Genomic DNA, 22,959 nt, shown 5'->3' on the forward strand with positions numbered 1-22,959 from the left:
AAAGCAAACTCGACGGTTCCTGAAATGCTCGACCCACAGATGCACTGCCACTACAATGGGAAAAAACTCAAGAAAAGTTAGGTCCCGAGTTATAGCTTCCCCACGCCAGGCCGGCGGCCAGTGCTCTGCGCACCACCTACCGTCCCAAAACAGGCCAAACCCCAGCGATCCCGCAGCGTCCGAATGCACCTGAAAATCATTCTGTAAGTTTAGAGTGTCCTGCCACAGAGACACCCCATTGAAGTCCGCCAGGAATTCCAGCCAAATGCGTAGGTCAGCCCGCACCTGACTAGAGAGGCGCACCCTATGCTGCGGGGCTCTCAAGCCCGACATGAGCCTGGCCAAGCGAGAGCAGAATGGTCGTCCAGGAGCGACCACCTTACAGGCGAAGTTCAGGTGCCCCAGCAACGACTGCAGCTGTCGCAAGGTAACCTTTCTCAAAGGAAGCATCTTCTCAATGACCGCCCGTAAGGTGAATATCGTATCTGCCGGCAAGCTGGAAGTTTGGGCCACGGTATCCAGCCAGATGCCCAAATATGTCATTTGCGTAGAAGGACCCTCCGTCTTTCCAGCTGCCAAAGGCACACCCAGCTCTTCCGTTAGAGCCGCAAAGGCTTGTAATAACACCACGCAGTCACCTGTATCGCCTGCTGCGACCAGTAAGAAATCGTCCAAATAATGGGTGACTCCACCCAGCCCCGTCCTTTTACGCAATGCCCAATCCAGGAATGAACTAAAGCACTCAAAGGCGGCACAGGCCACCGAGCAGCCCATGGGCATGGCCTTGTCGATATAATATCCCCCATCAAAATAAAAACCCAGCAACCAGAAGTCATCCGGATGAATTGGGAGTAGCCGAAATGCAGATTCAATGTCGCATTTGGCCAAAAGGGCCCCAGGCCCAAACTTCCGAATTATCTTGATCGCATGATCAAGAGTAGCATACTTCACTGAGCAAAGCTCCGGGGGAATGACATCATTTACTGATGTGCCCCTAGGGTGTGAAAGGTTATGAATTAGGCGAAATTCCCCAGGAGCCTTCTTAGGAACTATACCCAAAGGGGAGACATGCAAATTAGGAAATGGGGGAGCAACGAAGGGGCCGGCCATACGACGTAAGGCCAGTTCCTTCCCAATCTTCTTACGCGCCACATCTGGCATATCTTTGACAGACTTCTGGTTTGCCGTATTCCTCGCCACCGGGGCTGAAACTACCGGGATTCTAAAGCCGAACAAAAAACCATCACTCAAATAGGCCGCTGCCTCCCGGTCCGGGTAGGATTTTAACAAGTTAAGCAACGGCTGAAGCCGGACCGGGGTATCGGCCAACGTAAGGAGCACGCTACTTTCCTGCCCCAACAACTGGGGCTTGGGGAGCAGACTTAGAGGGCTGCTGAGAGCCCCCGCCCTTACGAAAAGGCCGCCGTCCCCCAGCACAAGCGGACGCCGGGTGGCTACCTGAACACTTCTCACAAACGTGGGAGTATCTGCAAAATTGCCGTTGGCAAGTGCCCTTATTAAAATCCCAGCAAAACAGCTTGCGACCTGGCCGCGCTGGGCCAGCCTTGGGTTTCTGCGGTTCCGGTGCCTTTTTATCAATACATGGGGCCACATAGGTGGTCCAGACATCCAGATCCTTCCGGTCCCAACGGGCCGTAGGGATCTTGGCAGCCCTGCGCCTGAAATTCTCATCATAGGATATCGCAGCGGATTGTCCAGCCATCGTAAAGGCCGAACGGACTATAGTCTGGTACACCCATAAGTGCAGAGACCTCCTAGGATAAGCTGCTGACACCACTCCAGCGAAGACCTGGAAGCTGTCCAGCCAGCGTTCGAATGTCCTATCCGCCTTAGCCACGACCACCCGCTTCCTAGAAGAGGGCGTGGCCCTCTCCTGCGAGTCCTGGCCCTCCAGCGAGGGGGCCAGGCTAAATATATCCACATAACGGCCATCCAAAATCCTGGAGCGCAACTTGGCGGACAAGTGCGCGCCAGGAATAATGTCTCTGGCTGAGTTGGTGGAGACCTTAACGTCGGGCACCAGGACTCCTTCCCGGCATTCCTGCACCGCCCCATACTTTGCCCTGTGTGAATTTGCCCTACGCTCCCATGCCCATTTTGGGAGCCCTGAAGCCTCTCCAAAGCCCCAATAAAGCTTAAGAGAGGCTTCCTCATCACTACTAGAGGTCTGGGATGAAGTACCTGAGGAAGAAGAAGAGGTGTCCCTACGCCTCCTCTTGGTGCGTCTTCTAGAACTCCTTTTATGGCGCCGGTGCCCACCGGAAGAGGCTTTTGGCGGAGGGGGAAGGCTGTCCTCAACCGATGACTCTGAACCATCGTCCTGCTGGGCAGAGCCTGAAACCGACTGAAAGGAGACAACTTGTGAATGACCCGGCACAGACCTCAAAGCCGTTAAGGACTGCGTTGAGGGATCCCCTGCGGCCCTGGCCCGGGCAGAGGCTCTTCGCCTGGGCGCCCTTCTGGCGCCCCTCCGCGCCCTTGTTGGGGCTACCTGGGTCACCGGTAAAACCGGGGACTGAGACACTTGGGTGTTAGGTAGGAAACCCTCATCAGTAGGATTCGCTCCTTCATCTTCGCTAGAAAACAACGCCGGGGACGATGCGTCAGCAGTATGAGCTGGCATCGCGGGAGGAGTCGGTGAAGTTGAACAGCGTTGCACCAGGCCTTCCATCTCAGCCTCCACGTGCGCCAAGGCCACTGGGTCATCAGCAAGATCGGTGACCATAGATTGAAGACGCCTCAAAGACGGACTTGTTTCCGGAGAACGCAAGGCCTGGGATGGGCCTCTGATAGGTCGCTTCGCTGAGGACACTGCCCCGGGCCAACTTACGGCCGCCTTCCTCTTGGGAGCCATTCCTACTACTGATGAAAAGAAAATATAATAGTAATAAATAAAATAAAGGAATAAATCAAATTACCAAATAACAAGCTTGAGTAAACAAAACAATAAAGGAAGAGTTAAGTAAGCAAAAATTAAATTAAAATAACACTTGAGTAAGCAGAATCAAGGAGCAAGTCAGTAGCAGAAGTGGCAACCCTACTGTACCACCAACCAGTAGTCAAATCAACGATCAGTGTAAAATAAGAATGAACGCTGCCCAATGGCCACCAAATTCAGAAAATTAACGTAGATCAGTACCAGCCAAAGAAAACCGTCACCAAATAGTAAACAAATTCACCTGCGCTTAACACAAGCCAGCCACTAGGGGGAACCGCTTCCCCTTCCAAGCTAGCTGCCCTTACACAAAATGGCCGCCGGAGCCCTGGAGGATGGGCAAAATGGCGCTCCCGCCAAAATTGCCCCTAAAATGGCGTCGTAAACGGTCTAGGCTTGTAGGCCCAAACACACTCCTCAGCGCGTCGAAAAGGCACGAAGAATGCTGCGCGGAGTATTAAACCGCCTCCCGTGAGCGCCACGTGGCGCACAACCTACGCCCCAGCCGCCAGCCGCAACGGTTAGACCTACAGACCCCCTGGTGAGTTCGGGCGTCGGAACGGGGGTGGGGGAGGGGGGGGGAAGAGGGGAGCGCAACCACGAGGCGCCCGCTAAGCGGGCGACGAAGCACCGCGGGGGAGCCGCTCGCGTCGCTCCCTGGGCCGCGCAGGCGTCCGCGCCGCCCACGCCGCCCCCAGACCACCGCCTGCCAGGAGCAGGCCTTAATAGAACCTCGGAGCAGGCGAGGGTGGACTGGTCCTTCAACGCCCCAGCGCCCCCCCCCCAACGAGCCCTTAGGCCCGGGGGCCCCAACCCTTCGCCAAATGCGGTAGGTAAATCTGAGCGCCGGGAAGGTAAAGAAAATTAGAAAGCAATAACCAAAACCAAGAAAGAGATTAAAAAAGAGGGAAAACTGAAAGGGGGGGGGTGAAAATAAGGTCGGTATACAACCAGTCTCCAGCTGAAGCTCGGTACTGATCCGATGTCCACAGCGAAAGAGAAAGTAGCTTGCTGTGGACCCTGCTTAAATACCCTCTGATCCCACCCCTAAATTGGCAACATCTATTTTGCCCCAGCAACAGGATCCATACAGGCCCATTAATACCAACCTGCCTACTTACCACAGAGTGTTTTGACCGTCCCCATCCGCAACACGTGCTCTCCTTTATTGAGAACACGCTTTATGAACATTACCATATATCTAAGACCTCAAAATTCCTATCACAACATGCATAGAAATAACAACAGAAACTGAGATGTACAAGGAAGACAGCAAGAAAGGGTTTAGTTATACAATTTCTAGATTTCAAAAGGAAGTCATAGAAGAAGTGAAGCTGTTGAAGAAAGCATATAGTATTCTGCTAGAATGGGAAACAAAAGATGAGGAGGTCAAATCGGTAACAATCAAATGGGCACAGGATATAGGACATAATATACAATTTGAGGACTGGGGGAAATTGTGGAAAGTAAATTTGAAATTTACAGATTGTTCTCTTTTGAAAGAAAATTATATGAAAATGATGTATAGATGTTATATTACACCAGTGCAGATAGCAAAAGTGTACAAAAACGGGTCAAATATTTGTTGGAAATGTAAAGAAAAAGAAGGGACTTTTTATCATATGTGGTGGGAATGTAGAGAAGTTAATTTTTGGGGGGAAATGATATATAATGAATCGAAAAAAATGTTTAAAATGACATTTGTAAAAAAAACCAGAAACATTTTTGTTAGGGATTGTAGGACAAGACCTGCCAAGAAAAACAAAGGAAGAGACTCTCTCCACACAACCCCCCTGAAATACAACAGGGCTAGTTCCCCTCTCTTCCTCCAAAAGTCCAACACCATCTCCTTTGTCTTGCTAATATTTAAAGGTAAAGGGACCCCTGACCATTAGGTCCAGCCTTCCTGCTGGAGCGGTACCTATTGATCTACTTGCACTTTGACATGCTTTCGAACTGCTAGGTTGGCAGGAGCTGGGACCGAGCAACGGGAGCTCACCCCGTCGCAGGGATTCGAACCACCAACCTTCTGATCAGCAAGCCCAAGAGGCTCAGTGGTTTAACCCACAGCGCCACCCGCTTCCCGCCTGGTAATATTTAGGTTCAAGTTATTCTCTAAGAACCATGTTGATACTTTTTGAACCTCCCCTCTTGGTCACCCTCCTCTGCACACCACCCAGTTTGCCCATCTCCTTTGTAAACTGGGGTGCCCAGATCTGGACACAGGACTCCAGGTGGGGTCTGACCAAGGCAGAAGAGAGTGGTGCTATTATTTCCCTTGATCTGGACACTAGACTTCTGCTGATGCTCCAGTGTGGTGAAACAGAGATGTTCTGCACGCAAACCATGTGCCTGACTACTTTGATCCTGCTTGCACTTTGAGAAGATAGATCCCCCTGCTTATTATCCCAGGTCTCCCTTTGGAGGACAGCGCCTGCCCTTAGGAACCCTCACCATCATTATCACACCGGTGAAAAAGCAGCGCAGCTTCTCCTCGGAATTCAATTAAGCCTATACCCAGAGCAATAAAAGATTCTTTTGCGCGTAGCCAAAGGCGAATGATGCCTTTGTGAATCCCTGCAGATGTATTCCCTAATTGTTGCTTCCTAGACCCTAACGGCATTATTTCCGATTTGCAAGTGTAAATAAATATGCTTCTCGTGATGATCACATTTCACACCAATTTATTTGAATGACACTAATGAGCTCCTGCCACCTTCACACAAAGAAGGGAGACTGCATTTTGCTCCCCACAATTTAGACTGAGCTGGCGTCAGTGGGGAAAGTCTGACAGAGGGAGATTCTAAAAAGGACCACACATTTTGGGTATCTGTGGATGCTATATCTTCCCAGAACAAAATTCCCTTCAGGAATCTAAATCCAAGCAAAACAAGATAAAAAGTCACCGGTTTGGGAATTGTTCTCCAGAAGCGCCAACGGCACTTAAAAAATAAATCAAGGCAGTTGTGCTGCATCTCATCTGAAATACCGGTACTTTGTTACCAGTCAAGATTATATTTTTAACCTAAATATAATGCCCTAAGTGGCTGAGATCTTGGATTAGGAATGGGCAAATCTGATGTTGATGTTGATGATGATTTGAATTTTTCTTCTTCGTCTTCGTCTTCTTTGGCGATCACTCGTAGTTGAGTAAGATTGTCTTCCATAAACATGGTTTTAACGAGTCCATAAGTGACTGTGGAGGCCAATTCTGGATCCACGCGTCCTTCCACAGTGGGGACATTGGTTTCCGAACAGGAGTTGATCACGGTGAGGGTTTGCCAAGTGTGCCTTCTTCTTAGCATGTTTCTCCCTTGCATCCTGAGTTCAAGTGTCTTCAAAGCCCATGACATCTTTGGTCAAGGCTGTTCTCCAACTGGAGCGCTCACAGGCCAGTGTTTCCCAGTTGTCAGTGTTTATGCTACATTTTTTAGATTTGCCTTGAGACAGTCTTTAAAGCTCTTTTGTTGACCACCAGCATTACGCTTTCCATTTTTAAGTTCGGAATAGAGGAAGTTTGGAATAGAATTGAGTTTATATACTGCCCTGGTTTCGCATTTTCCCAGTCTTACATTTAGTTTGCCACATCTCCACATGAATTTGCATTTTTCAGAAAACAAAACAAAACAGAAACTCTTCTCAAAAATTTGCTGCGTTACTCCTCCACACATCATCCTTCCCCAACCTCAAGCCTTCAGGGTGTTTGGACTACAAATCCCATCAGTCCTAGCCAGTGCTTGATGGGAATGATGGGAGTTGCACTCCAAAGCATCTGTGGCACACCTGGTAGGAGAAGGCAACTGTATGTCACAGTCTGGTTCACGGGCGATTGAAGTCCCGGCTGGGGGCGTCAGGACCGGAGGCAAGATGGCAGGGTGGGAACAGGAACAGGAGTCCAGAAGCCAGGAGTCAGAAAGCCAAGAGTCTGAGGGTCAGAGAGCTGGGAGTCAAGAAGCTAAGGGTCCGAGGGTCAGGAAGCAAGGAGTCACGAGGTCAGGGCTCCAAGGATCAAAAAGCAAGGAGCCAAACGCAGCAAGGCAGGGAACGTGTTGCTGTGGCAAAGAGCTGGAGGGAAATGCTGACCTTATATCCCTTCCTGGCTTTTGCCACCAGGTGCTGTGAGTTACCAATTGGCCTCACCTGTGAGGCCACACCTTGCCTCTCCAGAACAAACTTAGGAAGGCCCCAGTCCTGCAAAGTCCTACTGGTCATGGGGCCCGGCTCCTGCATGCACACTTGACACTGTTCAGCCTCTACCATGTTGCTGAAGCCAGGCACAGGAGAGTAGCAAAAGTAGGGATTGTCTTCCCTAATCTAGTGTGTGTTGTATGCACTGTAAGAACATAAGATGAGCCTGCTGGATGAGGCCAATGGCTCATCTAGTCCAACATCCATTTCTCACAGTGGCCAACCAGATGTTTCTGGGAAGCTGGCAAGCTGGATTCAGAAGGTGGTGGACTCTCTTTCACTGGAGGTTTTTAGGGAGAGGTTGGATAGCCAACTGTTGGGGACACTTCAGCTGTCATTCTGATATTGCAGGGGGTTGGATGAAATGACATGTTGGGTCCCTTCCAACTCTACAGTTCTATGATTCTATGGACCAAAGCACATGAGCCTTCTCCCCTTCTGTGGTTTCAAGGAACTGGTATTCAGAAGCATCACTGCCTCCAAGCGTGGGGGCAGATCTTAATCTTCATCATGGCCAGTTGCCAGTGAGAACCCTCTCTTCCATGAATTTGTCCAATCCTTTTAAAAAAAATATTCAATGCAAAATTACAACAAAAATTACAAACACTGAATCCAAAATAAAACAGTACAAACAAGAAAAAAATAAAACACAAGAGAAAAAAGAACAAAAAACAAAACAAAAACAAAAACACACATCTACAAATAAAACCATGTCATCATTCTAATCTAGTCATTACATACATATACACATATACACATTTCTTCCTTTGTTCTAAGACCTCGAAATTTTTACTCTTTCTAAGTTGTTGTGTCTAATATAGATTGTTGTTGTTGTTTAGTCGTTTAGTCATGTCCAACTCCTCGTGACCCCCTGGACCAGAGCACACCAGGCACTCCTGTCTTCCACTGCCTCCCACAGTTTGGTCAAACTCATGCTGGTAGCTTCGAGTATGTATGTAGAGGTAATCTAATATAGATGACCTCTATCTTTACACTTTTTACACCATTTTTCTCTTTCTTTAACCCTGCAAAGCATCATTCATTACATACCGATATGCTTACTCCAGAACAATGTTTTTTCATATACTCTTTAGCACATCTCCATTCTTTTAATAATTTTTGTGTCATAGCCACCCAGGTTGGTGGCCATTACTGCCTCCTGTGGGGTTGAGTTGTACACATGACTGAACATATTCCACAGCGGAGGAAGCTTTCTCCTTTTCCCTAGGGTTCAATGTACACAGCCCCAGCGTGCAAAGACAACTGCCTCCCGCTGGTTAACGCAACGTCCGTTGGAGCCGTCCATTTTGAGACTCGGCGAGCGAGCCTGAAACCGCGGCGTATAATGGCAAGGTTGGCAAGGCTTCTGAAAGTGCCACCTCATCAGGAATGGCATCTGCCAAGCCGCATCATGCACGTAATGCCTGGTTAGCATCGACAATTCCTGTGTGATTTACTCTCTTTGTGGCAGGATGCCACGCCAAAGGAAGGGGAATCGCTCATCTGCCTGGAATATCAAGTGGAAGAGATAACACGCTCGGCTGAGCTGGCTGGCTCTGCATGAATTCTGATGCAAACCGCCTCTTGGAACGTCTCCCGTGAAACAATGGAATGAAACCAGGAAGAAAGGATGATTCCCGGAGAAGGAGAAGCTGCCAGCACCCCAAGGCTTCTGGGAAAGACAGAGGTACTAGGAAGCAGAATCCGTACCCTTCAGTGAGGAAATCTACTAGGCATGGTCTGATGTGGCATTAAAAAGGCAAAGTTCACTTGGAGTATTCCCTTTGGTGAGAAAATAAAAAAAGCTCTTCCTCAATCCGTGCCGTCTGGTCTTGTAATTTCCAAGAGTAGCAGTGGTCGCCAAGACCATATAACACCGGTCCTGAGAGACCTGCATTGGCTCCCAGTACGTTTCCAAGCACAATTCAAAGTGTTGGTGCTGACCTTTGAAGCCCTAAACGGCCTTGGTCCAGTATACCTGAAGGAGCATCTCCACCCCCGTTGCTCAGCTACTGAGGTCCAGCGCCAAGGGCCTTCTGGTAGTTCCCTCACTGCAAGAAGCCAAGCTACAGGGAACCAGGCAAAGAGCCTTCTCGGTAGTGGCACCTGCGCTGTGGAACGCCCTCCCATCAGATGTCAAGGAAATACAGCAGTACCTTGGTTTATGAACTTCATCCATTCTGGAAGTCTGTTCTTAAACCAAGGCATGCTTTCCCATAGCAGCGGGGGAATCAATTTACAAATGAAACATGCTCCACAGGAAGCGAAACATGTTCTTATTCCAAGGCAAAGTTCACAAATGAAAACACCTACTTCTGGGTTTGCAGCGCTCTTAATCCAAGTTGTTCATAAACTAAGCTGTTCTTAAACCAAGGCACCACTGTAAACAACCACCTGACTTTTAGAAGACTTCTGAAGGCAGCCCTGTTTAGGGAAGTTTTTAATGTTTGATCTTTTATCGTGTTTTAAATATTCGACCAGTGTGACCAAGGCAGTTTCAGTCCCATGATGAGGCCTGAATCCCGACTGGAAGGGATCCAAATGGTCCGCTTCTTCCAAGCGTGCCTGGAGTTGTTCAGCAACCACGCACTCAATTACCTTGCCCAAGAATGGAAGATTTGAGACTGGGCAATAGTTGGACATAGAGTGGCCACATCTAAAGATGGTTTTTTAAGAAGCAGTTTAATAACCGCCTCTTTCAGTGGTTCTGGGAAGGCTCCCTCACAGACGGAAGCATTCACCACCCCACGAAGCCCATCACCCAGCCCTTCCCGGCTAGCTTTTATCAGCCAGGATGGGCAGGGATCAAGGAGACAGGTGGTTGGTTTCACTCGTCCAAGCAGCCTGTCCACATCCTTGGGGGTAACAGATTGGAATTGATCCCACACAACTTGACTAGACAGGACTCTAGCACTCTCCCTGCTCCCACAGTGCATCTTGAGTCTTCCCACCGGTGTGATAATAATAATAATAATAATAATAATAATAATAATTTATTTATACCCCGCCCATCTGGCTGGGCTTCCCCAGCCATTCTGGGTGGCTTCCAAAAGAATATTAAAATACTGTGATACATCAAACATTAAAAGCTTCCCTAAACGGGGCTGCCTTCAGATGTCTTCTAAAAGTCTGGTGGGAGGGCGTTCCACAGGGAGGGTGCCACCACCGAGAAGGCTTGTAGGTCTTTCAAGACTGGTGTTATATGGTCTCGGCGGCTGCTCCCAGTCACCAGTCTGGCTGCTGCGTTCTGGATTAGTTGTAGTTTCTGGGTCACCTTCAAAGGGAGCCCCACATAGAGCACATTGCAGTAGTCCAAGCAGGAGATAACCAGAGCATGCACCACTCTGGCGAGGCAGTCCGCAGGCAGATAGGGTCTCAGCCTGCATACCAGATGGAGCTGGTACACAACTGCCCTGGACACGGATTTAACCTGTGCCTCCATGGACATCTGTGAGTCCAAAATGACTCCCAGGCTGCACACCTGGTCCTTCAGGGGCACAGTTACCCCATTCAGGATCAGGGAATTCTCCACACCAGCCCACCTCTTGTCCCCCAAAAACAGTACTTCTGTCTTGTCAGGATTCAATCTCAATCTGTTAGCCGCCATCCATCCTCCAACCGCCTCCAGACACTCACACAGGACCGTCACTGCCTTCACTGATTCTGATTTGAAAGAGAGGTAGAGCTGGGTATCATCCGCATACTGATGAACACCCAGCCCAAACCCCCTGATGATCTCTCCCAGCGGCTGCATGTAGATGTTGAAAAGCATGGGGGAGAGGACAGAACCCTGAGGCACCCCACAAGTGAGAGCCCAGGGGTCTGAACACTCATCCCCCACCACCACTTTCTGAACACGGCCCAGGAGGAAGGAGCGGAACCACTGTATGACAGTGCTCCCAGTCCATCAAGACGGTCCAGAAGGATGTTATGGTCAATGGTGTGATGGCAAGAAACCCTGAAGTCATGTTGTTGTTTAGTCATTTAGTCGTGTCTGACTCTTCTTGACCCCCTGGACCAGAGCACGCCAGGCACTCCTGTCTTCCACTGCCTCCCGCAGTTTGGTCAAACTCATGCTGGTAGCTTCAACAACACTGTCCAAGCATCTCGTCCTCTGTCGTCCCCTTCTCCTTGTGCCCTCCATCTTTCCCAACATCAGGGTCTTTTCCAGGGAGTCTTCTCTTCTCCTGAGGTGGCCAAAGTCTTGGAGCCTCAGCTTCAATATCTGTCCTTCCAGTGAGCACTCAGGGCTGATTTCCTTCAGAATGGAGAGGTTGGATCTCCTTGCAGTCCATGGGACTCTCCAGAGTCTCCTCCAGCACCAGAATTCAAAAGCATCAATTCTTCGGCGATCAGCCTTCTTGATGGTCCAGCTCTCACTTCCATACATCACTACTGGGAAGTCATGTTGATCGTGGCCATTTTACTGTGACGTTGCATCTTAATTATTTTAAAATAAATAAAGCTGAACTGGTGGAGGGGAACACAGTGGAAGGAACTGCTATTAGCCCAATTGCATGCAGATTGCCAACACTTCACCCCGAGGAACCACAAATATTTCACGTAAAGCTAAGTTTCAAGGACTGGCCAAGCTCCTGGTTAGCCTTGAGCTGAGATGCCCCGCCCCCCTCGGAAATGAAAGCTCTGCTTTCTTCCATTACACTGCAAGGCCGAGGTGTTTCTGTTTAACAGACTGCTCCCCTCTCCCTATCTGCAGAAAGTCAGGTGGGGGAGGGGAAAGCTTTTGTCTCTCCCAACAACTGCTGAATAATATGCAGCATTGTCCTTGTTCAAACTTACCTGCCTTGAAGTACCAAGGCAGGTCCCCCCCCACCCCCGCCTGCGTCGATTCCTCAATGAAGTGTCAAGAAGAGATTTGCAATCCTTTTTTGCACTGACCCCCATAAATCTCATATGCGCCATATGAATTATGCTGCTTTAAAGAGTCACAAAGGACCACTTTGCACTTTGCATTATTCAGGCTCTTGTGGGAGATGACAAACTCACTGAAGAACTTCCTGGACTCGGTCCAAAACAGAACTGGATACCAAGCCTTTTGAGGAATGGCTGAGGGAGTTGGGGATGTTCAGCCTAGAGAAGAGGAGACTGAGAGGTGACATGAGAGCCCTCTTCAAATCTCTGAAGGGCTGTCCCATGGAAGATGGAGCAAGCTTGTTTTCTGCTGCTCCAGAGGTTAGGACCTAAACCAATGGATTCAAATGACAAGGAAGGAAGGAAGGAAGGAAGGAAGGAAGGAAGGAGAAGAAGAGTTTGGATTTGATATCCCGCTTTATCACTACCCTAAGGAGTCTCAAAGCGGCTAACAATCTCCTTTCCCTTCCTCTCCCACAACAAACACTCTGTGAGGTGAGTGAGGCTGAGAGACTTCAGAGAAGTGTGATTGGCCCAAGGTCACCCAGCAGCTGCATGTGGAGGAGCAGAGACACGAACCCGGTTCCCCAGATTACGAGTCCACTTCTCTTAACCACTACACCACACTGGCACTGGAGATTACAACCAAATGTAAGGAAGAACTTGGAAGGTGGTGGACTTTCTTTCACTGAAGGTTTTTAAGCAGAGGTTGGATGGCTACCTGTCAGAGAAGTCTCCATTTCAGGGGGATGGACTAAACCCTTAAGGTAATTTCCAACTCTACAACTGGATAGCAAGTCAGAGAAATCAAGGCACCACTGGTTTATTTGTTTCCTTATTTGCTATAGACTACGGTCAGTGCTCTGGAGCTGGTGGAGCTTCTCAAACTTTCCATTGGACATACAGTATCAGATGAACTTGTTCATCTTTGTTTCTACCACTTGGCGAAGGAAGAATGCTTCACTGCTTTCATTGATTAATTCCACTGATGTTCCACCTCTGGGTCCAGCTCAGGTCCAGAAGTGCTCTGAGGAAAGTGGTGAAAGGTGAGGTCCCCATCTACTGGGGCTATGAAGACAAAGGGGAAGGATTTACCTGCAAACTGCCAGCCATTAATGCTACACAAATCAGTACTCACAACTGTACAGCCAGCCAATCCCAGGGGTTGATTTTGCCATCTGAATATTAGCAAGAAATTATAAGAAGCTGCTTTAAAAAAAATATATTAATGAACAGGAATTATCAATAACCCAATGGTGTTACACCATCTCAGAACCCACGATAACAGTATAATTAGATTTGAGAAAATCAAAAGGGGTAGATGAAAAAGTGCAATTAGTCTGATAAAAACTAGGAATGTTGGAGAGTGCAACGGACTGGATTAAAGGGAGAAGGAAAGGTTAATTGGGAGCAAGAATGGAAGGAAAACTATTAGCAAGGAGCTGGAACTGTTCAAAACAGCGCTATGGTCAGAAGCAGCCTTTATGGAGCTTGGGAAATGCTAAGGACACCCAAACGTCAACACCCATTGAGAGAATAAACTGAGGATGTCTAGTAGAGTGAAACTTCTATTCTTCCCAACACAGGAAAGGGCTTTAACAGAACAGAAGAAGAGGAGAGCATGCCCGCAACTGGAACAGACCAAAGGACCATCGAGTTCCAGCAGCCTTTCTCATAGTGGCCAACCAAACATCTCAGCGGGATGCCTGCAAACAGGACCCAAGCACAAGAGCCACTTTCCCTACTTGTGGTCCCCAGCAACTGGCACATGAAGGCCTACTGCCTGACAGTGGAGGAAGACCACAACCATCATGGCTAGTAGAATCGTAGACTTGAAGAGTCGGAAGGGACCCCGAGGGTCATCTACTCCAACCCCCCGCAATGCGGGAATTTCAGCTAAAGCATCCATGACAGATGGCCTTCCAACCTCTGCTGAAAAACCTCCAAGGAAGGAGAGTCCACCACCTTCTGAGGGAGTCTGTTCCACTGTCCAACTGAAAGTTCTTTCTCCTGCTTGGTCGGAATCTGCTTTCTTGGAACTGGAATCCATTTGTTCAGGTCTGACTCTCTGGAGCAGTGGGAATTGAGTTTGCTCCATCTTCCAGGTGACAGATATTTGTTGGGAAAAACGCCCGGGAAGGCTGTCACCTTCCTAAGACACCAGGGCGTCTCTCCGGTGGTCACTCTCTGGCTGTAAATCTTCCTCAGTCCAGAGAGACCTGGTGATATGCAACCCCTCCCTCCTGAGAGGAGCACACTTGTCTTCTGGCATCTCATTGCAGAAGAAAGAGACAATCAGTAGCTTGTTGTTGTTGTTGTTTAGTCGTTTAGTCGTGTCCGACTCTTCGTGACCCCCTGGACCAGAGAACGCCAGGCCCTCCTGTCTTCCTCTGCCTCCCGCAGTTTGGTCAAACTCATGCTGGTAGCTTCGACAACACTGTCCAACCATCTCATCCTCTGTCGTACCCTTCTCCTTGTGCCCTCCATCTTTCCCAACATCAGGGTCTTTTCCAGGGAGTCTTCTCTCCTCAGGAGGTGGCCAAAGTCTTGGAGCCTTAGCTTCAGGATCTGTCCTTCCAGTGAGCACCCAGGGATGATTTCCTTCAGAATGGATAGGTTGGATCTTCTTGCAGTCCATGGGACTATAGCTATAAACTACTTTATTTTACAGTCTATATACAAAGAACCCATCAACATGTCTGTGCTCTATCAGCATCAGTACAGAAAAGCATCACACAGAGAAGTGAAACTAAACTCCCAACAGTGCTGAGACTTCCTGTCTCACGCTCTCAGGCACTCACATGCTATTAACAACATAGTGGTACTTGCTGGAGCAGCGCGGGTGGATAAAATTCCTAACAATATTCCTTGCTATGAGAGGAGACACGAGAGGAGAATTTGTGTCCCTGCTGGATCAGGTCAAAAAGGCCAATCTGACCCAACCTCCAGCTCTCACTGTGGTCAACCAGATGCCACAAGCAGGATTCAAGCAGGGCTTCTCCCCTACTGGGGTTTCCAAAAGCTGGACTCTCCTTCATTGGAGGTTTTTAAGCAGAGTTTGGATGGCCACCTAGTAGCCATTGATTGGCTTGTCCCCTTTTGACTAATTGGCCCAACTCTCTTTTAAAATCGCCGAGGTGGCAGCCTGTTCCATAGCTTAGGTATGTGATGTGTGAAGAAGCAGTTTCATTGGCTTGTTCTGAGCCTTCCAACATTCAGCTACGTTGGATCACTCCAGAATTCGAGCATTATGTCTATTGAGTCACTCATCCGCCTTGATCATTCTTGTTGCTCTTTCCTGAACCTTTCCCACCTCCACAATAGCCTTTTTTGAGTTGATTCGACCACAACTGTGCACAAATGGGGTTGCAACATAGACTTGAACAATGGCCTCATGATATTAGCAGGTTTCTTTTGAAATATCAGGCAAGCATTGTTCGGCAAATCCACCACGGAAGGTCGTAAAAGCTGTTGACCTGTTGGGGGAGAGGACAGAACAGGAGAGCAAAGTCTTTATTAGGGCCAACCAAAATGTCAGAAAGTGCGGAGCAAACTTTTCGAGTCCTTTGGAACTTTTCTTCAGGCTGGCTATTGCGTTTCAAAAGCAGGTGAGGAAATAGGGCGTGACGTTAAAAGCCCCCAAGTCTGCCATTTGTAACAGTTTTAGGATGGAGTGTAGAAAGGGCTGTGCAGATTTAATTAGATTAGCCTCTTGCTAGGTGCTAAAGAGACTTCCAGTTCCACCAAGGGCTACTGGAAAGAAGAAGCAGTAATGGAATTTTTAAAAAAGGACATGCAATCTAGCAGCTAGTTCTCCAGGAGATCCTGAGCAGAAAAAAGAAGTATTTCAGGACCAAAAATGGAAGAAAGCAATTGAAAATGTACACCTTGTGAGAAGGGAAGCCTGCAAGCCATTGGAAGGAAGGACACAATCCAATGGCTTCAAGTTACAAGAAAGGAGATTCTGACTAAACATCTGGAATAACTTTTTGACAGTAAGAGCTGTTCACGCCGTAAGGGTCTTCCTGGGGAGGTGATGGACTCTCCTTCCTGGGAAGTTTTGAAGCAGAGGTTGGATGGCCCTCTGCCATGGATGCTCAAGCTGAGATTCCTGCATTGCAGGGGGTTGGACTAGATGACCCTCAGGGACCCGTTCCAATTTTGTGATTCTGTGATGCTATGAAATGGGGAGGCCTCCCAAGTTCCATAGAATCATAGAATCATAGAATCATAGAGTTGGAAGAGACCACAAGGGCCATCGAGTCCAACCCCCTGCCAAGCAGGAAACACCATCAGAGCACTCCTGACTTATGGTTGTCAAGCCTCTGCTTAAAGACCTCCAAAGAAGGAGACTCCACCACTCCTTGGCAGCAAATTCCACTGTCGAACAGCTCTTACTGTCAGGAAGTTCTTCCTAATGTTTAGGTGGAATCTTCTTTCTTGTAGTTTGGATCCATTGCTCCGTGTCCGCTTCTCTGGAGCAGCAGAAAACAACCTTTCTCCCTCCTCTTCCAATCGATGTACTAGGTGGAATTCGCTCCCACAAAGTGAAGTGATGGGATTAAAAGTGGGTTATATAATATAATGATATTACTCTACCCCACCCATCTGGCTGGGCCTCCCCAGCTATGCCGGGTGGCTCCCAACCAAATATTAAAAACACAATACAGCATTAAACATCAAAAACTTCCCTAAACAGGGCTGCCTTCAGAGGTCTTTTAAAAGTAGGGTAGTTGCTTATTTCCTTGACATCTGATGGGAGGGTGTTCCACAGGGTGGGCGCCACTACCAAGAAGGGCCTCTGCCTGGTTCCCTGTAACTTTGCTTCTCACAATGAAAGAACCGCCAGAAGGCCCTCAGAGCTGGACCTCAGTCGCGGATGACTCTGGGGTTGCGGCACTCATCTCGCTTTATTGGCCGAGGGAGCCAGCGTACAGCTTCCGGTTCATGTGGCCAGCAGGACTAAGCCACTTCTGGCGAACCAGAGCAGCACATGGAAATGCCGTTTACCTTCCCGCCAGAGCAGTACCTATTTATCTACTTGCACTCTGAGGTGCTTTCGAATTGCTAGGTTGGCAGGAGCAGGGACAGAGCAACGGGAGCTCACCCTGTCACGGGGATTTGAACCGCCGACCTTCTAATTGGCAAGCCCTAGCATCCAATTGGAAGTCCACAAGCTGCTCATGCAGTGCTTTAGCCAATAAAAGGTAAAGGTACCCCTGCCCGTTCGGGCCAGTCTTGCCAGACTCTAGGGTTGTGCGCCCATCTCACTCAAGAGGCCGGGGGCCAGCGCTGTCCGGAAACACTTCCGGGTCACGTGGCCAGCGTGACATCGCTGCTCTGGCAAGCCAGCACAGCACACGGAACGCCGTTTACCTTCCCGCTGGTAAGCGGTCCCTATTTATCTACTTGCACCCGAAGGTGCTTTCGAACTGCTAGGTTGGCAGGCGCTGGGACCGAACGACGGGAGCGCACCCCGCCACGGGGATTCGAACCGCCGACCTTTCGATCGGCAAGTTCTAGGCGCTGAGGCTTTAACCCACAGCGCCACCCGCGTCCCGCTTTAGCCAATAATATTGCATAAATGAGAGGGGCCTGAGGACTGCATGTATTTACCCAATAGAAGAAGGGTATTATAAGAAGAGCCTAAGGGCATGTACTGTTGTCAGACCATGCTTGTGGCAATAGCCTGGTGGCTGACCATTCAGCGCTGCCTTAATGATTAATAAATCCCTGCTGAGCCTCCCTGTTGTGTACCTGACTCCACTGTCCTTAGAGGCTTTTGGCAGTCTGCTCCCAGGAAGGGAACCTAGGAATTTTCCTAACAACCTCCAGCTATTTCCAAACAGTGCTTTGATATTCGTAATCTATCACAGTCACTCTGCAAATTACACGCCAGAAGGAACATTACACTTTTTTTTTTAATAAAAAAGAGAGACTATGCTACGAGTGAATTAAATATGCTTCTCTTGATTGTTATACTCCCTCCGTCAAATCAAGGAACCGCAGTCACTCACCGTATGAATTGTTCCTCATTTTCTTTTTTTTATATTTAATGTGCAATGTGCGGCGTATGAATGAATCTTCTCTCTCCGCTCAGCATAAAAGGGAACAGCGGGGGCATGTTTAGATAGCGTGCAGCAGTTTAGGACTTAGCCTCCGTGTTCAACACTGGCAGCTCCGCTTTCCTTCCAATTAGAAAGCTATCTGCAGAGCTCTGCTGCTCACCTCCTGAACCCCCCGCGAAAGTTCTGCAAAGGAGATCTTTGTACAGGCACTTTAATCCACTGAGGCATTAGCTCAGCTCTAATTCTGCAGAGCGGCTCAAATTCGAGCAGAAATTCAGATCTCGTGGCCTGCATCATGTCAATTGGCAAAGTGCCCCTTCGCTTACAATGGGGGATTGATAGCTAAGGGAGATTCTCAACCAGTGGTTTCCAAAGGGGGCAGTTCTGCCCCCTGAAGGTGGTGGAGGGGGCACAAAGAGGCAAGGGGGTGGGAGGGGATACTGGGGGTATAAATGACTGTCAGCTTCTGAAAAGCTGAGATCAACTGGGAAAAAAGATTGGTAAAAACTGGACCATCCTCTTCAGTTTTGTTGAATCAATTAAATGAAATTGTGGTTGTTGTTAAATTAAATTTGTATACCAAACACCAGAAAAGGGCTTCAACTGGCCGGCAAAGCCAGAGGAGGGTAGCCAATGGGTCTCAAACCCTTGGTGAGTGAGGGAAGACAGATTGAGCAGATGAGACCAAGATTGGGACCAACAGTCAAGAAGGAGGTTTCTGCACGTTCTACAGAGGGAAGGGAGGGTCAGGTGGAACTCAGCCTTCTGAGATTGTCCACTCCGCTGTCAAACAGCTCTTACTGTCAGAATGAACAGGAGAAACATGCTAAGAGGAAGGCAAACTTGGCAAACCCTCACCGTGATCAACTCTCACCCGGAAACCAATGTCCCAGCTGTGGAAGGACGTGAGTCACTTACAGACTCACTGTTATGACCGTGTTTATGGAAGGCCATCTTACTTGTCTATGAGTGATCACCAAATAATAATAATAATAATAATAATAATAATAATAATAATAATAATAATTTATTATTTATACCCCGCCCATCTGGCTGGGTTTCCCCAGCCACTCTAGGTGGCTTCCAACAAAATGCTAAAAACAATACAGCATCAGACATTAAAAACTTCCCTAAACAGGGCCACCTTTAGTTGTCTTTTAAAAGTAAAATAGTTGTTTATTGCCTTGACATCTGCTGGAAGGGCGTTCCACAGGGTAGGCGCCACCACAGAGAAGGCCCTCTGCCTGGTTCCCTGTAACCTCACTTCTTGCAGCGAGGAACCCGCCAGAAGGCTCTTGGCGCTGGACCTCAGTGTCCGGGCTAGATGATTGGGGGTGGAGACACTCCTTCAGGTATACTGGGCCGAGGCCATTTAGGGCTTTCAAGGTCAGCACCAACACTTTGAATTGTGCTCAGAAACGTACTGGGAGCCAATGAAGATCTTTCAGGACTGGTGTTATATGGGCTCGGCGGCCACTCCCAGTCACCAATCTAGGTGCCTCATTCTGGATTAACTGCAGTTTCCTGGTCACCTTCAAAGTTAGCCCCACGTAGAGTGCATTGCAGTAATCCAAGCAGGAGATAACCAGAGCATGCACCACTCTGGTGAGACAGTCTGCGGGCAGGAAGGGTCTCATCCTGCGTACCAGATGGAGCTGGTAGACAGCTGCCCTGGACACAGATTTCACCTGCGCCTCCATGGACAGCTGTGAGTCCAAAATTATTCCCAGGCTGCGCACCTGGTCCTTCCGGCACACAGTTACCCCATTCAGGACTGTCAGAAATTTGTTGCTAATGTTGAGTCAGAATCTCCTTTCTTGCCATTTGACTCCATTTGTCTGAGTCCTCCCCTCCAAGCTTGTTCCATCTTCCATGTGACAGCCCCTTGGATATTTGAAGATGGCTCTCATATCTCCTCTCAGTCTCCTCTTCCCCTGGCTAAACATACCCAGCTCCTTCAACCGTTCCTCTTAAGGCTTGGTTTCCAGACACTTGTCTGGACAGAGGAAGATGATTGATGAGTCCCAAGAACATCTGGAGGGTGACAGCTACCCCATCGCTGCTTTAGACAGGGCTAAGCCAGGTGGACAAATAGCCTGACTCGGCGTGAGGCAGCTACTTCCAAGCTCTAGACTGCTGCTGCAATCCTACTGCCAGGCAGCTGTCAGATTTGGACATCTGCTTGTCAGATGCTGTCGCACACCCAGAACGACTGCATGGCAAATCGTGAATTTGCTAACACAGCCGTTTCGGAAAGCGACCAAACGCGGGGCTTCAAAAAGGGCATGTCCTGAACCTCCCCCCCCGTTCCCCCATTCCCAGAAGGGCACCGGCGCCCCCTATTTGGCTGCCAGTTTGGTTAGTCACGCTGGCAATCCAGACGGACTCTGTTGCTAACAAGGTTATCTTTGCTAAACACCTCTGTGCTATGCAATAAACACATACTTTCTGCTTTAATGAATGATGTCTGGTTGGGGTACAGGCGACTGTGCCCATCAAGCGGGAGACAGCTCCTTTAATCTGCTCCGAAGCCACACGCCTTCCGCTGGGCTTTGCTCTCCCTCTAATATTTTTTCCAAGATTACAGGAGCGGCTGAACATTTTTTTCTGGCAGGTTTCATTGTTAAAGCTCCATTCTGAGTTGTTTTGTGTTTCTCTTTGCCTTTAATTTTTTCTCCTTTGGTTTCCCGTGCCTCTGTTTGTTCTTCTGTTTCCTGTAAGATGTCGGGATAAAGGCATTACAGAAATGTGCTCCAAATGCATTTCCTAGCTTGCATCATTCTCCCACGAGCATCAATCCAGCCGTAACATTACAGCATATTCCATTCTCAGACCCAACAGGAGGGGGGAGGGTCACAGAAAGTGAGTGGTCTTATTATTATTTCTTCCCAATTCATATATATATATGTTGTTGTTTAGTCGTTTAGTCGTGTCCGACTCTTCGTGACCCCCTGGACCACTCATACATAATTGTGCTAATTAGCACCTCGATGGGCATCTGTAGCACAAGAGCATTGGCCAAGGACTTAAAGAAAGTGTAGGCAACGTGGTGCCCTTCAGAAGTGACAAGACTACCAGGCGTCCAGTCTCCACACATTAGCCACTTCAATATACTCCGACATTTCTCTGATGAAAATGTTGTCGTTTAGTCGTGTCTGACTCTTCGTGACCCCCTGGACCAGAGCACGCCAGGCACTTCTGTCTTCCATTGCCTCCCGCACTTTGGCCAAACTCATGCTGGTAGCTTCGAGAACACTGTCCCACCATCTCGTCCTCTGTCGTCCCCTTCTCCTTGCGCCCTCCATCTTTCCCAACATCAGAGTGTTTTCCAGAGAGTTTTCTCTTCTCATGAGGTGGCCAAAGTATTGGAGCCTCAGCTTCAGGATCTGTCCTTCCAGTGAGCACTCAGGGCTGATTTCCTTCAGAATGGAGAGGTTGGATCTTCTTGCAGTCCATGGGACTCTCAAGAGTCTCCTCCAAAACCAGAATTCAAAAGCATCCATTCTTCCATATATATATATATATATATATATGTGTGTGTGTGTGTGTGTGTGTGTGTGTGTGTGTATGTGTGTGTGTGTATCCATAGACAGATATTTGCAGGTGGTGTATTTTGGAATAGGAGGGCAGCCTCCGAAGAATGAAGAACAGCAGTTTGCAAAAAGGTGGGAAGACAGGAACAGAAGAATGAGAACATTGATCACCTTCATGTTCCAAAACTAGTTGCAGAAGCACCAGCTCTCCCATGTCCTGAAGGATACCAGTACAAAAACACCTGGAGTCCTGTGTCCAGTTCTAGGCACCAGTGCTTAAGAAGTGCATTGGCAAGCTGGAACAGATGCAGAGGAGGGCGACCAAGATGATCAAGGATCTGGAAACCAAACCTGATGAGGAACGGTTGATGGCATTGGGAAAGTTTATCTTGGACAAGAGGAGACTGAAAAGAGATATGAGAGCCGCCTTCAAATACCTCAAGGTCTGCCACGCGGAAAATGGAGCAACTCTGTTTTCTCCTGCTCCAGAGGCTGGGACCCAAACCAATGGATTCCATTGACAAGAAAGGAGATTACAACTGACCATCTGGAAGAACCTTCTGGCCATGGAATGGACTTCCTCAGAAGGTGGTGGGCTCTCCTTCATTGGAAGTTTTAAAGCAGAGGTTGTTTGGATGGCTATCTGTCTGGGATGATTGAGCTGTGATTCCTTCATTGCAGGGACTAGATTACCCTTGAGGGTCTCCTTCAGCTATTCTGTGATTCTATGAATACTGAGCAGGCAGCGTAAATATAGCCCATGCTGTATTATAAATGTCCACATGTGATGTGAAAAGACTTTTATGCTTCTTTAATGCTCCAGTCCCTTGTCTGCAGGACTTCAAAACTACTGTTTCGGGAGATTAAAATAATGCAGGAACTCTGGTGCCTGTCAAGCTTTGCAAGAGGCTGCTGAGATCTGTCAACTCTCAGCCTCCAGGCAGGAGAGATTTTATGAGCCTATTAATTGTGTTAATTCTTTCAGATTCCTTCATCTTCCCCAACTGGAGCCTGGCCAGATCTGGAATGCATTGCCTGCCCAAATCCAGAACTGCTGGAAGTTGCAGATTCTTCCCTGCGTGCTTTATTCTACTTATAGCTCACGAATGCCAGAGTAAGCCTCTATTGTCTTTCCGGTTATATATAAAGTTAAAGCACATCAGTTTGGAATCGTAAGATAATTTGCAATGCACATTTTAAAAGCCATACCATGTGCGTGATTTAAACTGCAAAACGACAAACTATGACTGGCTGCAATTTAACTCTGCACAGTAACTATTTGTGGAGAATTCTCTCTCTCTCACACACACACACACCCTTTGTGTTTTATCATTACTTAACC

At 48.4% G+C, this 22,959-nt stretch overlaps 1 long non-coding RNA gene across 1 annotated transcript in view; it reads left to right on the forward strand.

Annotated features, from left to right (window-relative positions):
* LOC310677895 overlaps positions 1-22,959 on the forward strand; it is a 250,818-nt gene that overhangs the window by 209,573 nt on the left and 18,286 nt on the right. Inside the window, exon 2 of the long non-coding RNA XR_014511497.1 lies at positions 6,142-6,241. This is a non-coding gene — a long non-coding RNA (uncharacterized lncRNA). The remainder of the gene's footprint in view (positions 1-6,141; positions 6,242-22,959) is intronic.

Source organism: Podarcis tiliguerta (assembly GCF_965153285.1).
Source record: "Podarcis tiliguerta genome assembly, chromosome: 1".
In the NCBI taxonomy this organism is placed as follows: domain Eukaryota; kingdom Metazoa; phylum Chordata; class Lepidosauria; order Squamata; family Lacertidae; genus Podarcis; species Podarcis tiliguerta.